At 37.1% G+C, this 20,051-nt stretch overlaps 1 protein-coding gene across 3 annotated transcripts in view; it reads left to right on the top strand.

Moving 5' to 3' along the window:
• Positions 1 to 2,611: 2,611 nt before the first annotated feature.
• Positions 2,612 to 20,051, top strand: part of LOC124631322 — a 40,180-nt gene continuing 22,740 nt past the window's right edge. For 2 of the 3 annotated variants that reach the window (XM_047165664.1, XM_047165661.1), the window contains exon 1: positions 2,612 to 2,971. The gene's annotated coding sequence lies outside the window, so the exon portion shown is untranslated. The remainder of the gene's footprint in view (positions 2,972 to 20,051) is intronic. The other variant, XM_047165665.1, reaches the window with a different exon arrangement.

Here is a 20,051-nt window from a genome sequence, read left to right as displayed (position 1 = left end):
AGTTATTCAATTTCGGTTTATTTGTATTGCATTGGTGGTATGGTGTGTATGTTTATAGGTGCCAGTATTGATTGATAGTGTACCTGCAAGCAACTGTTGTGTGACACTTATTTAGATTTTTACTCCAGTTTACGCCCACGATCCGTGTCCCGTGTCTTTGGTTTTTTTCCCATTAACCGTAATTTTATCCGTTTAATCTATGCCCCTCTCCAGGGTGTCCGTCATCAAATGTCTGCGTATCTTAATCGGTTCAGCTTCAGCCGTTGTAGCGTGCAGATATTTTATAAATGTACAATATACTTACCCAAACATTGCGCAATGGCTGTAGAAGCGCACTTGTGCCAACAATCCCTCAGTTATTATATAGGTTATTGGATTGTTATGTACTTGATCCCAATGCATAAGTGATTAAGGTTGTTTTATTATCTTACATGTTATTGATTTTGCAGATGGTATGGCATCCCGCACTACTTAAATATGTCTTCAGGCCGAGAAATAGTAAAACCGGGCTATGTTTGAATAATCAGTAGATCTGTTTGTTAGAAATAGGTCTTCTACACCACATTCTGCAACTTTCGTCTACGAAAAGAGGTAGGTATCATTTATTTTCTATTAAATGATTCGTTGGCTTTCATCTTCATATCAGCCTATTCGCAGGCAGTGGATGGATGCGGGCTGCACAAGACCTGGATGATTGACGCGCATTGGCGGAGGTCTACGCCAGAATTTTTAAAGATTTGGTTCCTACGTTCTGCAGTTGTCTTTACCCAGGTAATGTCTTTGATTATAATTACCATTACCTCTAACCTATAGTTAAGTACATATTGGGTTGGGATTTTCATTCACATAGAGGTAACGTTTTAGCCGAAGTGCCTATAAAAATGTAGTCTTAATTATGATGTGGGATAAATATTTTGATCGCCAATTCCTAACACTTGGCCCAAACGAGCACCAAGATCAAGTAGATTATTATCATCGGATTTATTGAATCGCTGCTCTTATTTACTTATTCTGCTCAATCAAACTTTGCCATCAAGTGACGATGGCCTAAAATCATAAGGTTACTTACGATTAAGATAAACTGATGTTATCATTTGCTTAGGTAAAGGTGTTATAATAGGTAAGATAAATTTTATTAATTTTAGAAAATTATTTAAATGTAGATAGTGCCGGTATTTCCTACATGACCTCTAAGAAGAAATGACGAATGTTTCGAGTTCATGGTCACTTTAAAATACTAGATAGGTAGGTATGTATGTTGACATTAATAATATTGGATTATCGCTTTGTTGGAGTGCCTTGACTAACGAAGCGTTAATCTAAGGTGCAAGAATGATGAATGCAGGATTAGTTTCATGTTTTCTCCTCTTTGATTCTAGAAAATTGGAGACAGCTGAATTATTTGATGAGGAAATGAAGGGTAGAAGGCACTGATCTCAGAAACTTCGTACTAGAATTGGAAAAAAAATTGTGTTAGATAGCCCATTTATCGAGGATGGTTTTGGACGTGAAGCAGTTCCCTTAAGACGTAGCCAGGTGAAACCATGGGTTTTAGATAAGCATATGTTTTTTTGGAAAATTTCACATTTCAGCAGTTACACCGGCTGCAAGGCGCTGCAAATATGAATTTGGCCCATTTGAACTCTGATATAATGAGTCAACCTCTTCAATTAATTTGTGGATCTTAACCGCACTTTACCGGTTCTGATCATTGACCACTCAAGTGCTAGTTTTGTATAGACGCCATAGACAAGTGTTTACGGTAAGCAAATGTCTGTGTTTGTACAAAAGATTAGTGGTGCTCCCAAATTACGATGTTTCATGGTTCTTCGAATTATAATATACGTACCGTTAAAGTACCTATCTAAGTGTTTTTGTGTATGGTTTGAGATTTGCGTTATGTATTTGATTAATTTATAATTATGTGGTCTATGAACAGGGAGGCAGGTACCTACCTACTGTATGTATTTTTAAGTACCAAAGCCTCTAGATAGGGGCAGTCAACTCCTCTTTATTCAACTACAGAGATACTTAGGTATCTATTAACATTTTTAAAAATAATGTCTGTGTTGTGGTTATGACATTGGATCTTTGCGACATGAATCGAAACTTCTCCAGTTTTGGACCTATTCCTATACTTAAATACACATTTTAGGTAGGTATATTTATTTGGATACTCACATTTATTCTCCATATACGCAAATTAAAACTATAGATCGGTAGGTTGTTATCGAAGGTAGCGTCCTTTCCCAAAAGTAAGATGTTAGTGATTTCTTCTCAGTTTAGATATACTTAGATGGCGTTGTCGTCTACCTGTTAAATAAGTTTGAATAGTCAAAATTAATATATTTGCTTGCAAAAAACTACACGGACCGGCTTTTTCCAATGTTTGTGGTCAATTGGTCATTTCGTTGTTATGTAGGCACTTACATTAGATTGTATCTGTCTAAAGAGGTGATAAAACAATATAAGGTGTGATAAACATTAGTGTAGGTAATTGTATCATGAATTAGCGCTAATAGGTTGCTTAGTAAGGGCATCGAAGAAAAATCTCTAGCCGAATCTACACAGAGGTACAGTTACGTCGTGTTGGACAAAATCAATTTATAAAGTCGATGTCCTGCCGCTTTGTTAGCCAGTCTCGGATGTACGGCGGCCCGCCGCGCCATTCAAAACCTCGCCACCGATGCGACACTACCGTTCTCAAAATTTCGAAAAATTCGATTTTGGTCCCCGCCATTATCGCTATTCCACACACGTTTAGTGCCTAGGCCGTCCGCCGCGACGCGCCACTGACACATTTCTGTTGATTTGCGCGCCGTTTGAATTTAGAATAGTTTCACATTTGTTTTTTTTTTTGACAATTCGGTGTTTTGGACATTTTATTAGTGCCAGTACCACGTGCATCACGGACGGGATTATAGTGATTACAAAGGCTGTGTGATTTGTTTTCTTGGAGTATCCTAACAAGGTGAGTTTAGAAATTACGCATCTATCCATAATCGATAAAGTTAGAGTGCCAAGACAATAAAGATACAGCAGACGTACATCAGTGATGCAGCTACTTGTTTATGTGCCTTAAAATGAATTTAAATGCACCGCGGTGAGCGATGAGCTCCGGGCATTTTAAAGGCATGTCCACTATTATCTTGTCACAAGTTTACTTTATGATGTAAAAGTTTATAAACTGAAAATATGACCAGTGAGGCGAGATTCAGTCTTCATGCTATCTCTCTGGTTAATATTTCAACTTTGCGATGCCAAGAGCAACTCGATAAAGACTCTAAAATTTTATTGAACCATAAATAATTTCTTGTATTCTATTTTTATTCGAGCACCGCGAAGCTGTGTCTTGGCTTGAGTCGTTAATATGAATATTTAACTAGGTTTTAAAGTTTACCGTTTACAAAAAAGTCAAGAACCGATTAAGCACCGGGAACCGGGTGTGTTAACAGCTAATAAACAAAAAGAGAACATAGCAGAATTGACAAACAAAACGGGGACTGGTAATAATATTAAAACAACATATCGCGACTGACATTTTCGTTTAAAAAAAGATGATATGCCGTCCGTTTTGTGACGATACCTATCACGCAGGGCTGTCACGTAATGACGCCAGGACCTTGTTACACGTGGCCAATGATTTTGTCATCTCAGTACGGTGATAGAATCGGTAATAGTAATTTTAAATTGACCATCTCTTACAGCAGAAAAAACGACTTAAATCAAAAGCCAAACACGAAACGACTATTTCCATTTTCAGCGGCACGTTTTTGTAATTATTCAAAAATCTTAAAGAAATCAAGTTATGTAGGTACGTTTCTGTTTAAGCAAAAACGAGGCACCTTATTTTTTTGCATATAATTACTGAAAATAGGCAATAAAATAGTGTTTCTGAAAACACAATGTAGCTATAGCCATTTCAAGTTTAACGACTCAGGATATTATTTATCAAAGTGAATGGTCTGCAATGCGCGCACGCACGGGCCCCAGTCTCTTCCTGGCTCAAAGTAAACACTGTGGTTCTAGTCTTATTTTCTTGATAAAAGTTATTAATTAACTTTTTATTCGAACTGGGCTGATACACTTCCATGCGTGTGTGTGTTTTTTTCGGGATAATCGAATCACAATCAAACTTGGCTGCAAAACAGCACTTTTTGAACGTCAGAAATTTACAAAAGACAGCCCCCAAAACGCCCACCCTTTACCGCTTCCTATATGTTTTGCTGGGAAGAAGAAGTGGCGCAACAAACTCCCCAACAACACAAGAATTTTCAGGATTTCCTCTTGTGTTCTGTAGGGTGTCGCTGAGGCACTAATTGTGGCGGTTATTGTGTGTTTGATACTCAAACGAGAAGAACAGTCGATCGTGGTGATTACCTATGTTATAAGACTAATTGACAATAGCATCACTGTTACATTGCTACATTTCAGTTGCACCTACGCTGCCTAGTATCACAAAGTATTTTATGGTATAGCCTGATATAGTGTTGTGGTGTGGCTTTAATCCGAAAGTGTCATGAAATTCATGTTGTTCCTTCAGTATTACTGTAGTGAGATAAAAAGAGGCAAAGCATTGAAACTTCTGCCAATTCAGGTCGAGTCTTAGCTAGGTACTACACGCTGGGCTTCTTCACATTTTTATTGAAAAGAAAATAAGTAACAATTACTATTACTTATTTACATTGAGATATTTTTCTTCGATGATCGATAGATTACACCATACTTCGATTCAGGGTTTAGGTTCTATATCTGTCAGCCCTACCATTTTAAGAAGGGCAGATGCTAATTTTACGCTTTGTAATGTAAATTTCGTTCTCCATGTTTGTCAGACGCGAAGTGCTCGCGACATATTCATATCTTGCCATAAGTGGACCTTTCAAATATCATTTTTGACTAATTTTATTTTCTTTTTTCTTTAAATCGTGTAAGTTACTTTATGGCTGTTGACCTTTTCTTTATATTAGGTATCGATTTATTTGAAAATCGATACAGGCCAGTATTATTCTAATCGACTAGAAAAAGTATACCTATCCAAAGTTTTATGTTTTATTTTGTAATAAATTTTGATTAATCGGTATTTAAATCGATTCGATGGACTTATTCGATATAAGAATACATTTTATTAAATTTATATTACAGGATTACGTTTATAATAAATTCATAGATTCTAAATCATAGGGCAGCATTGCTAATTTGGTTTTGTTTTGAATATTGACCATTGACCTCTACTATGGAAACTGTGATGATATCATCAACCTATATAAAGTGGTTCACTGTTAGACTTTTTCCAATAATTTTACAACATTGATGGTTCTATCAAAATATCTAACAGTACTCATAACATATAAATGTCCAAAATTATGTACCTACTAGCTGTTGCCCGCAACTTCGTCTGCGTGGGCAATATAGACTCGTCAAAATACTACTTATCCCGTAGGTGCATTCTTTCACGTGACAGTATAATTAGGATTAGAACTTAGCAGTCGCATAGATTCATTGATCAAGGTTGTGTTGTGGATGTGACCATTTATCTAAACAAAAGAAGTAAAGTTTGTGACGTTGTGAATATCTCTGGATCTAGTCAGCCAATTTGGAAAATTATTACGTATGGTGCGTAAGTAATTTTCACAGGAAACAGCTATAATCTATGTCTATATGCTTTGAGTCTGACAAAGCTGTCATTTGTACATTTTCTGCAGCTACTGCGACTAACCAGAAGCCAGAAAGTCTGTCAGTCTTACCATGGATATCGTCTTGTGTAGTTGACTGGATTGAAGATAGGTAGATAGGTAGTCGCTCCAAGCAAAATATTGGTACTCAAACAGATTCGGTGACTGGAAGCCAACACCAACATAGTTGGGGAATAGCTGGATGGATGATAAAATAGTTTCACTTACTCACTATGGTAAGGCTGACCCCACATTAGGCGTGCGCGATCCTCGGGCGTGTGAGTAGCGCGGGCGTCGCGAGCGCGCTGCGCGAACGTCGCGTTTTGCTGCCCTGCGGCATGTGTGAAGAGTGCAAGCGACGCGCTCGCGGCGAGCACGCGGCGCTCGAGTTCCGTTCTTACCCCTTCGCTCGCTATCATATATAGCCCGATAGCAGTTAAACGTCAAGGAGAGCGGCGCGTGCGCGCCGCGAGCGCGCTGCAAATGCCGCAGGGCAGCAAAACGCGACGCTCACGCAACGCGCTCGCGACGCACGCGGACGCGACGCACGCGGACGCGACGCACGCGGTGGCCTAAGCCGGGACTCCACCGAAATGTTTGCATTAGTTCACGAATAGGCAAAATGTACGTATCTGTGAGAGTCCACTTCATGTGTTCGTACTTGAAACCTGCAGTTTTGCCAAGATTTTCAGAATGTACCCTCGCAATTTGTCATTTCTTGGTGGAGCCAGCAAATCAAAAGAAACATAAGTGTTGTATACTGTGCGTCACTACCGCACACCGGGAAAATTTCGCTCTTGCGGAGGACGTTTTATATACCATATTTTGTGTCACACGTAAACAGGACGACAGTAAGTATCCACCGAAACACTTTCAAAGATTAGATGAACGAATAAATCAGACCTGACTTGGTCACCTGGGGCCAATCAGAGCTCTATGAAGCGATAATACGCTTTGGCTTCTACTGTTATTGTGGTTTCTGAAAATTTATTCACCTCATTCAACGATGAATTTAATTCTGATGGTACTATGAAGAACACTTGCTTAGCGCAGAAGCTGACGTTGGCAGGTCAACTCTTTTGACTTCTCGAATAGGATACCATTGGTTTTTGTGCAATGCACACCTGCAATGCATTCTGGATTAGGATAGGATATAGGTGGATAGGATTTGCAACAGAGAACAATTCTGTCTTTGTGATTAAATGACATCAAACGTAGTTTTATATAAAAGGTGTTTTTTAGGGTTTTTAGACTTGGCTCGGGTCTTACTGAGACTGTTCGTAATCGTGAACAGTGTATTTGCGATCAGAAGTTGAAAGTAAGCATGTCTCTGGTATGCGACGCGTAATTTGTACGTTTTCAGACGCATAAAGCATTTTACGTGTGTATGGTATTAAATAGAGAAAGCTCCCATTTCTTATCTGCTCTTTGTATCTGGGCTTCTACCTCACGCTTAGCAGCGCTTACGAGAGATAGATCCTCATTTCTTCTAGGATTAAGTTTACATATTTTGCATCAGAAAAAATAATTAAGGTCTACTTAATACTACTCACTCAAAGTAATTTGTTTTAAGGCCACCACATTAGTGGAAGATAAGCTAAACTATGTTTATGAAAAAATCCTGATATGAACTCCATCTGTAACTTTAAATGATAATTAATTGTTCCACTAAAGTCATCATTTTTGACATAATGTTCAAAAAATAATTTAGATGGCACCGTTTTTTTGGCTGAGAACTATTAATTTTCTTTTCATCAAGGTAATAATTATAGTTGGATTTTGATGTGGCACGGCAAACTGACAAACACTATTGAAATGTCTATCGAAAAATTACACTACGTGTTAAAATATGGTGAATTACGGAAAATACACAACTCCATCTGTTGAAATAATAATCCTCTATAAAGAATGTATGGTAATATTGTCATTTACCACCTCGCTCCTTTGACAAATTGATGATGTATTTTATTTACCACAGATGGAGCTACTTTAACCTTGGCTAAACAAAATTTTCATATTTTTTTTTCTTCCGAAGTTACTTATAAAGGTGTGATTTTCTGTGTAAAGATTAATAATAGGCCGATCAACTAATATAAGTACAACATTCAAATGTACAGTTTTGACAAATAGATTGCGTGTCGTAATATTTTACATCTTGAATTCACAAAATTAATCATATCTTTTGATAGAGTGAATCGATTTCGATGAAACAAAAACTAAGTAATACCCCAAGTTACGTAAAATTTTTGTATATAAGCATTGTCTGCATTTAATTCGTAGATTTTACGTGAATCCCGAACAAACAAACAGATAAACAGACAAACAGACAAACAGACAAAAATGACAAAAATGATGGAAATGGGTTCTGTTAGTTATCCTTTAACATGCTGGCTATTTTTTTTGTCAATTTCTTAAATGTACAAAAATTACTTTTCTACAGATTTATTATATGTATAGATATTCAGATTATTTTAAGTATCTACCTATAAATAAATACGTCAGTAAATAATTCTTCAAAGATATTACATATTTGATTTATTTTTGTAACACAATATGGCCATAAACCCATAAACCAATTCTGTAAATGGCGAAAATTATTTATTGTAAAGATTAATGTTCCGTTTTCAAACCCATTACCACATGACACACTTAAAAAAATATAAATTAGCATTAATATCGGCATAATGAAAGGAGAAAACGGCAATAAAATACATACATATATGTATCTGTTATTATGAATCATTTAGGTACCGTTTTAATGAGAAACTAGACATATTAAATCACTTAAATTCATGTTTTCATTTACTTTTTTTTTCCAGATAAGTTTAATAACACAAAAAACTTAATTATTGCATGACGTAAAAAAAAAGCCTTATTTATACATATATACAACTAAAAAATGGCATCAAAAAACTCATCGCTGCCCACCGGGAGTGTACCCAAGAGGCTGGCAGCATTGCCACGTTGGATGGCAATGCTTAATTTTTGACCAAAATAAAAACCAGCCTTTGGGTCACTTGAAGTGTCAGCAAGTCGCTTTGCCAGATCTTTAAAAAGCAGATGAGCACTTGGACCCCACGGCCCGAGGGTTTCAACCCCAAACGGCTCAAAGGTATAGTTACCAACCAGGGTGCTATATTTGCGCCGTTTGAGGTTCTCTGCAGCCGCAGCAGCGGAACCAGCACATCGCGCCGAGCTAGGCAGGTGAGATGGTGCAAGAGTATCGACACAAGTCGCGTCCCATACTAAAGACCTACCCATCTTCCACGGGAACAACGACATACCGTCTGGTCTCTTGCCATCGTCGCGTGCCAGACCACTGGGTTCTAAAATGGCTGGAACGCCTACGGCAACAAGAGCACGACGGATTATGTCATTTACTTATGTTTAAGTCTCTCGGTTTCATGTCCTCATGTGTTGTCAATATATTTTTCGAATGCTCAGGAACCTACCTACATAATTCAAATTGCAGTGGCAGTGATATTCATAGTGATTTAACGAATACACCGCATTTCAGAATTCATTCCTGATTGTTTTAATTATAAAACATTTATCATTTATTATCATTAATCGCTGCAGAAATATCCATACTTACATACGTATAGTAGTTTCCAGTTTTTTCACTCTTGTCATTATTGGAAAAGGTCAAGCTAGAATTGGCGCGAATATGGAGCAAGTCTGTATATCTTGTTGCTTTGCAAAAAAATGTGTGGAATTGAATCCAGTCTTTCAACATTTCAAGTTCAATGTTATTTTTTGTATTCGATACGATACAGAATTCATTTCGGTTGGTTCTTGCTGTATTAATTAAAGAGAATTCGTTTTGTTAAGAGTTAAGCGCCGGTTAATCTTAGCTAGTATGGTATGAATTGGATTCTGTTAAGAATCGTTGAAACGCCATAACATGTGCTCTTATTAGCACATCTTATGGATGTAATAGTTCAATGTCCTGAAATATTAGTGGTCATTTATGTCAACATATGTGAACTTTTCCTTTCGTCATTTTTAACGCGTTTCTTGACAAACATTACATGTTTGTCAAGAAACGTTGGCAAACATATTTTTCCCCTACATAATAATATTCAGTACCTCTATCTATAGATAACTACTGATGTACGAAAATTAATTACTGCAGAACATCCGCCTTTAGTCCTTAATTGGGCGAAGATATTTAAGGAATTGCTCGTCACCTCATAAAATTCGACATGCCGCCGATGTTATCGCCATGTGAGGTGAACAGGCTTCGATTCCTAGCTTGGGCACGTTAAATTACTGCACAAAGTGCATGTATCGAGATAAGGAGAAACAATCGGAATAAGATCCTTTCTTACAGTGAATTTACGATGTTATATTACTAAGAGGCGCTTTTACTGACAAATTGCGCACATTTATTCATTTGTTCCCTATAAGTAAGTAGGTACTTTTTTCTCGTCTTATTTTTTTCAAGTAAGTAAGTATTTGGTTTTGTCTTCTGTAATTTAAGATTTAGAGAACTCGATATATTTCTTTTGTTTGTGGTTTTAGAAGCAGCTTGTTATTTTAAAAATAGAATGAGAAAAATATGTTTTGATTTAAGGTAGAATTCCGTGGGTCGCGGCTGTCGCAGCCGCGCGCGGCCTACGACTGTCGTCGGCCGCGCGCGACAATAGTCAACCTATGAAAATGTATGGCACCGCTGCCGAGGCCCGCGACAGTCGCGCGCGGCCGACGAATTTCGTAAGCCGCGCGCGGCATTTTCTTGAAATTAGTCGATTTTGTTCGTCCGTTCCCATTTAGTCGAAGTGCTAATTGATATCCTTGAAGAAGAGGAGGATGACGTGCTGCTGTGGCTGTATAATGAAAATAGATTACCAATCGACACTATCTTTAAACAGTAGAAATGAAGAAGGATACTACCAAATACTGATTCAAAAGCATTTGTATTGTAATGAAAACAAAAGAAAGTTTTGCCCACTAAATAAAAAACAATTCAATTCTGGTTTTAATAAAATTCTATAGATGTTATTAAGCGCTAGACCATGTTGAGATGCGTACGGCCGCGAGCGGCTCACGAAATTCGTCGGCCGCGCGCGACTGTCGCGGGCCTCGGCAACGGCAGCGGTGCCATACATTTTCATAGGTTGACTATTGTCGCGCGCGGCTGCGACAGCCGCGATCCACGGAATTCTACCTTTATGTAGCGTTTTCCTTAATTATATTTTGATGTTATTGTTTTGCGTTTCTTCGTTTATTTCGGTTCTTGTTAGTTCTTATTTGTGTCGGTAGAAATGACACATAAATGCATTTTTTCATATGAGTTAAAATAATTGATTTATTCTTAATTAAAGCCAGCTTTTGAACTGCAGTGACCACCCAAAATGATAGGACTATTTTGCTAAAAATCGAGGCGATGTTCCTCCGATTAAAATAAAATATTCGAAACAAATTGGTGCTACGCTAAAAAATATGATGTCCCCGCGTATATTTTTGCATTAACTCACCACCAGAATGGCTTCCTCTGATGATAATGGGCACTTGCCGAACTAAAAACTGGCCGTTTCACATAAAATATTGCCATTTTTTTAAGCCAATGGGCAAAATGAAATGATAATGCCTTAGTCCGACGTGTAGATATAAAATGATGGCAATGATTATCGAAATGCTTCGAGATTTAATGATCACTTTTTGTTTATGGTCGCTCGACTTTATGAGTTATGGCTGAATGAAGGACATTTTTTTTCTTGTGATATCGTCAAGAAACGGCTCCCTGTGGATGCAGCGTTAGGGAGTGTCAGACTCTTACTGACTAAACCCACCATGTTCCTTCTGAAGCCCATTATGTACCAGGGCCCCGATTCTCTTAACTTAATAATGTCAAAATCGAATAGAAATCGAGTCGCAATATGATCGCAATAGCAGTTTTAACCATATCGGGCATTCTGCTACTAATAAGAGACCAATCGTATTCGATTGACATTTGATTGGTGTGCGATTGGTCTGCTATTTTGGTAATTTTGGTCTATACGGTAGTTTGCTGTACAATCATTTTGCAATCGTAAATCATTTGCAGACAAAATGATTCATTATTGAATGACAGAAAAGGATAAAAACGTTTATTTCAAAGAAAAAATAGCGGAATGCCACATACGCTTCAATCGTAATCGAGTCGGGATCGGATATCAGTCGAATCGAGTCGAACGTGAATCGTATGTCGCTTAAGTAAAATTAGGAGAATCGGGCCCCAGGGCCGCGATAACTCTTCCGAACAATCCCGCAGCCGTGTCAAAGATCTCGTGTTTTGTCCATAATCCTTTGGCCTTTGCTCCTTTGCAAATGGGTAAATTGGGAAAATATACTTAATGATTGCTGCAAAAACGTGTGACCAATTGCGTAAGTTTTGTCTAAGCAAGATACCTAAGTTCGATCAGTACGAAAAGACCTTGCTCACTAAAGCACCTTGATTACACTTGAGAATAAGGATAGTTCGAAGTACTTATACTAAAGATATTATATCTTCCCAAAAGAGATCAGATAAGTATGTAAACGAATTACCATTATTGTATAATTTAGTACAACTCCAAGCATACATGTTACAAAACCAATAACGCTCAAGTGAAAATTTTAAAATTACATATTTTTAAAAGTAATGATGCTTGTTTTACAAAACAATTTACTCATCCGAAAAAGGTTGTATTTAAAAGCGTAAGTAATTAAAAAAACCTTGAAATGTTCAAGAGATTCCGCGAATGGTTTAAAGAGACCGGTTCAAACTGAGAGCTACTGTAAAATTAACTGGGTTCTGATTGTTTAAATAATTGATAATTAATTGTTAACTCTTACATGTATGGGCACCTAATAATTAGGTATCGCGTTAAACCATTCACTACCGTTTTGAACTTCTTCGAAATAAATGTTAAAAAAGCTTGTAATAAAATACGAACTTTATTGAAATCATGAGTAGAATCACGAAGGTATCCAAATATCGGTCACTAATTATAATTAGTAGTTTTTACAGGGGGTGTTTTTTAAGATAGGACTTTTGTCGTCTGCTACGACCGCTACGAGCCTACGAGTCTACGAGATGAGTGATTCGTAGATAGACATAGACATTTTCTGTGAAGGTAACTCAAGTAGGTTATTAAACAATTTAGGGTCTTACAGAATCTTCAAAATATTAATATTGTTATGTAAAATGGACGAGGTTAGTGCTTATTTCTTAACAATCAAAACAAGCGAAAGGTCAAGGTTTCAATTAAAGTTAAATTCATTAGTTAGGTTGTCTGTTAGACAATTAGTTTAACTGTAGCAAATCCTTAATTGATGCGATCAATTATGAGTTTTTTTTAAATATTCTAATAAATGTTTCCTTTTTAATAAACATGGTAGTATTTTTAAAGTTTGATAATTTTCATTTTTCGCCTTCATTCGACAGCAAGATGGCTTCGTCATCATTACAAATGTTTTGGTTGTTACGATCAGTGGCTGTCAATACCTAAAAGGAGATCAAATTCGACACGAAATAAATGTTCAGTTCACAAACATATTGTATTGTACGCTCATTTTATTATGTTAATCGACTCGCCAACGCACCACCACACAGGTCGACAGTCTGACAACGACTGACTCCCCACCGCTCGATCCGGTATTTATAACCGAGTGACGTATGCGCACGAGGCGTCATAATAATGACATAACCTATACAATGATGCACATGTACCTGCATACACTACATCTCTCCCTTGTTGTTTTGATTTTAACCTTGTTTCAAAAAGTCCAACAATCAAACTCATAAATATTTTGGTAATTTCTTAAAGATCTATCAAACACCTGCAGCACAACAAAACCACGCTATCAGATCAGTCCACCGATCACACTGCCATCAAACTGATTTACTTTGTTCCGTTTCCATTTCATTTCCCTTTCCATTTAAGGAGACGACAGATATCAGTGATACTGCAGGACACTACATCCCTTCCCTTGTGAAATAAACATAAATAAAAATCCGTCCCTTTGCAGACGGTAACATACCAGCATCTGCTTCAGGCTCAACAAGACAAATTCGTAGCAGTGATATCAGGCCGGCAAGTTTAACTTCAGGTTTTGTAGCCGCTGTTCCGGCCCTGTATTATATCTACACTAGAGATGATCCGTCCATTTGACAGACATCCCGCCAATCAGTCCATGTGAAATCAAGCAAGTCTCAAATATTGCTGTACCTTCAGATAATGAGCACTCATCTTGCTTGGTTCGACTTCACTTAAAACTGATACAGAATGCATTGTTCCAAGGTAAAAGATCGGCATTAGGGTACCTCATCAATGCTTTTCACTCATTCAAAACCGTACGAGCCGTACGAGGAAAGTAATCACATAAGATCGTCCCAATTGAATGGTGACCTAGATGGACTGTTTCCAATTTGATGATGACCATATACTTTGTCACCCATTTAATGGTGACCACATACTTTGTCTCCAATTTAATGGTGACTCCATACTTTGTCACCCATTTAATGGTGACCACATACTTTGTCTCCAATTTAATGGTGACTCCATACTTTGTCACCCATTTAATGGTGACCACATACTTTGTCTCCAATTTAATGGCGACCACATATTTTGTCACCAATTTAATGGTTTAAATTGTAGTTCTATGTACGAGTTAAGTACTTTGTGTGCCTTGTAAGCAAGAGAATGCTAACTCAACTAATTTTGGTAATATGTAGTTTTTAATTTGAGAGTGGAATATCAAAGCCTATCATTATCTCAGCAATGTAACAAACAATCTGGTCTTCAACCCTATTGATCAGCGCTGGTACTTTGCACGTTTCTGCTAGTACACTCGCTGAAATTCTGATATAGGCTTTAAATACCCTACATCAATGTATGTCCAATATCTAGTCAAGAAACTGTAAGCTTCTTAGCATTCAACACCCAACATATGAATACCTTACTGCATATAATAGTGCGATAGGAATACTTATATTTCGGTTAGGCATCCAAGAACACTATTATCACCGGACATTGCGTTCTGTAATGTTTGTTTGCTTTTCCTAATGTGGTTTTCAAAAATTTAAGTAGTCAAAGAATTATTATGCTTTGATGGTAAGCTTTTTAGTGTCATGGTTACATATTGATTATAACGAAGGTGTAAAGTAACATTACGAATCAGATTTTAACTAATTAGAACCATATTATGCAACGAACGCACTTTAACAGGTGTCACTAACTTTGCACTATATATTTTGAAGCTGTGACATTCTGCATCACCATAAAATAGAAGAGTCCCTGACCCTCAACTCATGCTCTTCTTCCTTTCAACAAGGTGACAGCAGCTCACAAACAGTTTTCTAGTCGATGCAATTTTCCTTTTGCAAAACAACCGCTAACCTTTCTAAAACATCTGTCTACACATAGATAAATGTGGGATTCTAATTCTATATCTCATTTTCATGAGCAGCTATGCTGCTCTCATGTCATACTTGACCTCATCAATTTGATGATCAGCTTTGTGCTGCTTCCATTTTTAATATTTTACGCTTTTCCAATTTCATGACCGCGTATAGGTAACGTAATATTTTTTTTTTTTTATGTAAGTATAGTTGGCTGCATAAGTATGTTTATAGTTTCGTTCAAAAGCGCTTACCCTTTATTGTAGCTGACTTTATCTACGTTGTTTTAGTTAGACAACCAGAATATAAAAATATTATTATCTTTTATAGGGACAGCACCCCAGTAAATTTTTAAACGATTTGGTGACTAAGGGCAATTTTACTTCCTATACTTTAAGGAACACTTACTCAGATTATATATTGCAGTAGGACTTAGGAACTTAATAATATTTTAGTTATTATTAACCAAATGTCGACGCAACTGTGTAGTTTAATTAGCACAAAAGAGTAATAAATGTCGATAAATGTAAATAGTGATAAAGTTCTTTACCTCTCGTGCGAGTCCAATTGTCTTACGGTAACCTAAGATTGGTGTTCTAAGATCAATTATTATTAACCCTAACGCTATGGACACAAGACATTATTTTGTTAATAGATATCCATCCCACCACCCATATGGATCTTATCTTATGGGATGGGTTGAGGAAATTACACAACTTTATATTACAAGTAGGTGTGCACTTCAAGAATATATTAATGTGATGATTTATTAACTTGAGATCAATAAATGGATTCTATTTCATATATGTTCATATATGGTTATGTTATTCGCCCCTATGGAAGCATATTCTTCCACAACTCTCAATGTACTTATACTGCTTATTGGTACTGCAATACTGTAAAACATAATTTGCAAATAACAATATTATAATGAGGGCCACTTTGTTAAACTATTTGTAAACACCAATGTAAATCAATAAAAAGAGGCTAAGATACCAATTAAAATTCATTCAAGCCTGAATCTTGAAGGTTTTAAAAGCACACGCAATCATCAACTTTTGAGAACTTGATTGCAAAAATCATCCATGAGCTAATCATCATTAGACAGTTCCCAGAGTAAGTATCTACATTGGAACTCCTTCCAGGTATCATCCTTAAAAGATTTTTTGTCACAGATGAGAAGGCCCAGTTGGGTAAATGATGATGATGTCCTCCTAGCCGATTATCGGCTACGGCGGCTGTACTCACGTAAGGGGATTAGCCAACTGCGCAGGACATATTATAGTGCACAAGCATTTGCGCAGACACAGGTGCACTCACTGTTCCTTCACTCTCATAACCCGATGGGACGGCAATCCGACACGACCGGAAAGAGATCAGGCGCAGGACCGACATTTACGTGCTTTCCGATGCACGGGTGTATCAATCACCAACTTCCAGGCCCGACCCGGGAATCGAACCCGAGACCTCGTGCTCAGCAGCCGCGCTTGCGACAGCTAGACCAACGAGGCAGTTGGGTAGATAAAGTAGCATTGTCAAATAAATCACAGATTGCTCCAATGCTTAGTTCCATATTCTTTTGATCTAAGAGTTTTATATCAACCTAAAGTACTGAAATTACAATTGTGAGCTAGCATGTTTACCAAAGATTCTATCTATTGAATACCAAAATTTTGATCCACATTTTCCAGCTAGTATTGCTGCTTGTATGCTGTTCTACTGTTCTGTATCTTCTGGAATATCTCTGTTGTATAACAACCTCTTTAATACAGCAAAATAAAGTAAAAGTATTGAAATTATACCTAGGGTGACTGAGCAACTGTTATAATTAACACTATTATGGGTAGGCAACCCACTAGAGGTGTTGATGGACTTGGATGTTGTGCATAGGTGAATACATACCAGTATAGCTGGGCGAGTTCTTCAACATCCATGGCCAACCCACTACGGTCCCTCAATGTGCTGTTTTGTTTAACTAGATACCTAGCACATGTTTGTCATTTGTAGAACCGTTGAGTATATAACCCACCAGTTTGTTCTTGTAATATCCTCTATATTGCAAGCACTTGAATTAAGTTAGTTAAGTACCAGAACAATATAGCAGGTATAAGTTGTTGACTAGACTCTGAAAAGTTAAGTTTGGAAGCTTTTTATGATCCAAATCACCGGGCACAGAAAATATAAAAATTATCAAGATTTACTATTTAGTTGTTGCAGTAGTTGACAACTATCGCCAGATAATTTATGCGTGTACAGTCAATTGAATGACCAGTAGACGTTCACTACCGTTAACTGTCAAGCTGTCACTTTAATGACCAGTAGATATAGACTACTGCCAACTGTCAAGCTGTCAATTTAATGACCAGTAGATATAGACTACTGCCAACTGTCAAGCTGTCAATTTAATGACCAGTAGATATAGACTACTGCCAACTGCCAAGCTGTCAATTTAATGACCAGTAGATATACACTACTGCCAACCATCAAGCTGTCAATTCAATGCCCAGTAGATATAGACTACTGCCAACAATCAGGCTGTCAATTTAATGACCAGTAGATACACACTACTGCCAACCATCAAGCTGTCAATTCAATGACCAGTAGATATAGACTACTGCCAACAATCAGGCTGTCAATTTAATGACCAGTAGAAACACACTACTGCCAACTGCCAAGCTGTCAATCTAATGACCAGTAGATACACGCTACTGCCAACTGCCAAGCTGTCAATCTAATGACCAGTAGATATACACTACTGCTAACCGTCAAGCTGTCAATTTAATGACCAGCAGATTTTTGGAATAGAATAGGTCTTTATTTGCTTAGAATGCAGGCACTTACAAAATAGGATTGTAAACAACATAATAAGATCCGTGTACATTCCGCCTTGTTGGCATGCAAGCACAACAATTATTAAACACAATTGATTATAAGGCAAATAGGTTATTGTATTATATCCTCTAGGAAATCCCACCACTGCTAAAGTCGTCTTGACGACAATTCAACAACCAGCAACTTTATATTGCTTCCAATAAATGCCTATTATTGAATAAACTTTGATGCAGGTTTAAGAATGAGTAAACTGATCACCAAGTAATGATTTTGTATTATAAATTACTCATTTGATAAATATTAACACCTGCAATAAATATTGCTACTTCCATTAGAATTGTAGCAAGGTAAACTTAAACAAAGAATTACGTAAAAAGGTTAAAATTTGTTTGCAATTCGGGTGATACATACATGAACATAAAAGTTATGTATACTTTGTCATTCTACTCTCTTCCCTTCCTTCTTTCCTTTTGCTCTTTTTAATATGATTGAATATTAACATCGGTCAGAGGTTACTTGTTGTCAAAGCTTATTTAGCATACATTAATTTGGTATAGGCATGAATAGGACAAATTATTTAGTATAACCTTGTATATCAAATATTTTTCTGGATCACAGAACTAATAGGTAGTTCAAAATTATAAAAATTAGATAATAGGTAACTGTTGGTCCAAACACTCACGGTTTTATCCTCGTCGCCAATGTATTGTACGCTCATTTTATTATGTTAATCGACTCGCCAACGCACCACCACACAGGTCGACAGTCTGACAACGACTGACTCCCCACCGCTCGATCCGGTATTTATAACCGAGTGACGTATGCGCACGAGGCGTCATAATAATGACATAACCTATACAATGATGCACATGTACCTGCATACACTACACATATCTTTAGTGTACCATACAATGCATTCAAGTAAAATACGCGGTGTCATTTCTCTTGGCTCCCAATTATGTTTACAACGAAATACTCAACCGCCAGCCACGTCATACCTACACCATATTGATTGGTTTACAGGCTCACTTTGCACTCCTGATACCCGATAATAGTGTAAAATTACAAGACATCATTAATCATAACGCCCTGCAACCTGGTCGTGCAATAATTGGCGAAAAAACAATCTCACGATCCATAAAAAATGATGGATCGTTGCAATCCAACTTATCAAGTCGTCACTTTGTATGGAAAAGAAATTATTTTTTTTATAAAATAAAATTTATACAACACGGCTTTTTATTAACCCAGAGGAAGGAGGTTGTTATAGCGGGGTTGATGTTTTTTTTTATTAGTTGTATCATCCTCTTTGTTGTTTTTTTGGACCCTTCGGGCTGAATCGAAGTTTGCAGTTTTTTTCAAGCCAGATTCGGATGCGGGCGTAGGTTTGTTTATAAAATGGGAAGAATACAATTTTATACATACAAGGACAAGTAACACAGAGCTACGTCTTATAGAGTAAAAGAGAAAACTAAAAATATTTTCCATGTAAATCACAATATTAAATACTGCGTAGAATCATAATTATACTAAAATTGAGCACACCTGCATACCTACATTAACTAAACTCTTTATATACTCATATGTTTGATATTAAAAACAGATCTATAAATATTCACGACAATGAGATCAATGACCCCAATATATTTGTGTTCCTACATAATATATCAAAGGAACAGAAGTCCAATTATTGTGATATCTTAACCTGTAAAGAAATGGAGGCAATAAATTAACCTGAGCCGGGTAATATTACTAGGTATTGCTTTTATTTCTTTTAATTTATTACAAGTGTTGTGTTGTAGGCTTGTCAGTTTATCTTGAACCTCTGGCGGGCGATGTTTGAAAAGTAATATTACCTACAGTTGTAGCGAACTTTTTCAGTATTTAGTATTCCCACACCTGCCAATGGTAGGTATACCTACTGGAAGATTTAATAAAAGGTTTTTTTGTGACGCAATTAAGAGTCCGTTTATTTTTTGAAATGTGTTTTTGCACAGTTGCTGCCTCGTTGATCTGGCTGTCGCAAGTGCGGCTGCTGAGCACGAGGTCTCGGGTTCGATTCCCGAGTCGGGCCGAAATCGCTTTGTGGGTTTTAGAAGACTTTCACAAAGCAGCCTGGAGCCTGGAAGTTGGTGATTGATACACCCGTGCATCGGAGAGCACGTAAATGTCGGTCCTGC

The sequence above is a fragment of the Helicoverpa zea genome, chromosome 6 (assembly GCF_022581195.2).
Source record: "Helicoverpa zea isolate HzStark_Cry1AcR chromosome 6, ilHelZeax1.1, whole genome shotgun sequence".
NCBI lineage: Eukaryota > Metazoa > Arthropoda > Insecta > Lepidoptera > Noctuidae > Helicoverpa > Helicoverpa zea.
This window is presented reverse-complemented; position numbering and strand designations above follow the sequence as displayed.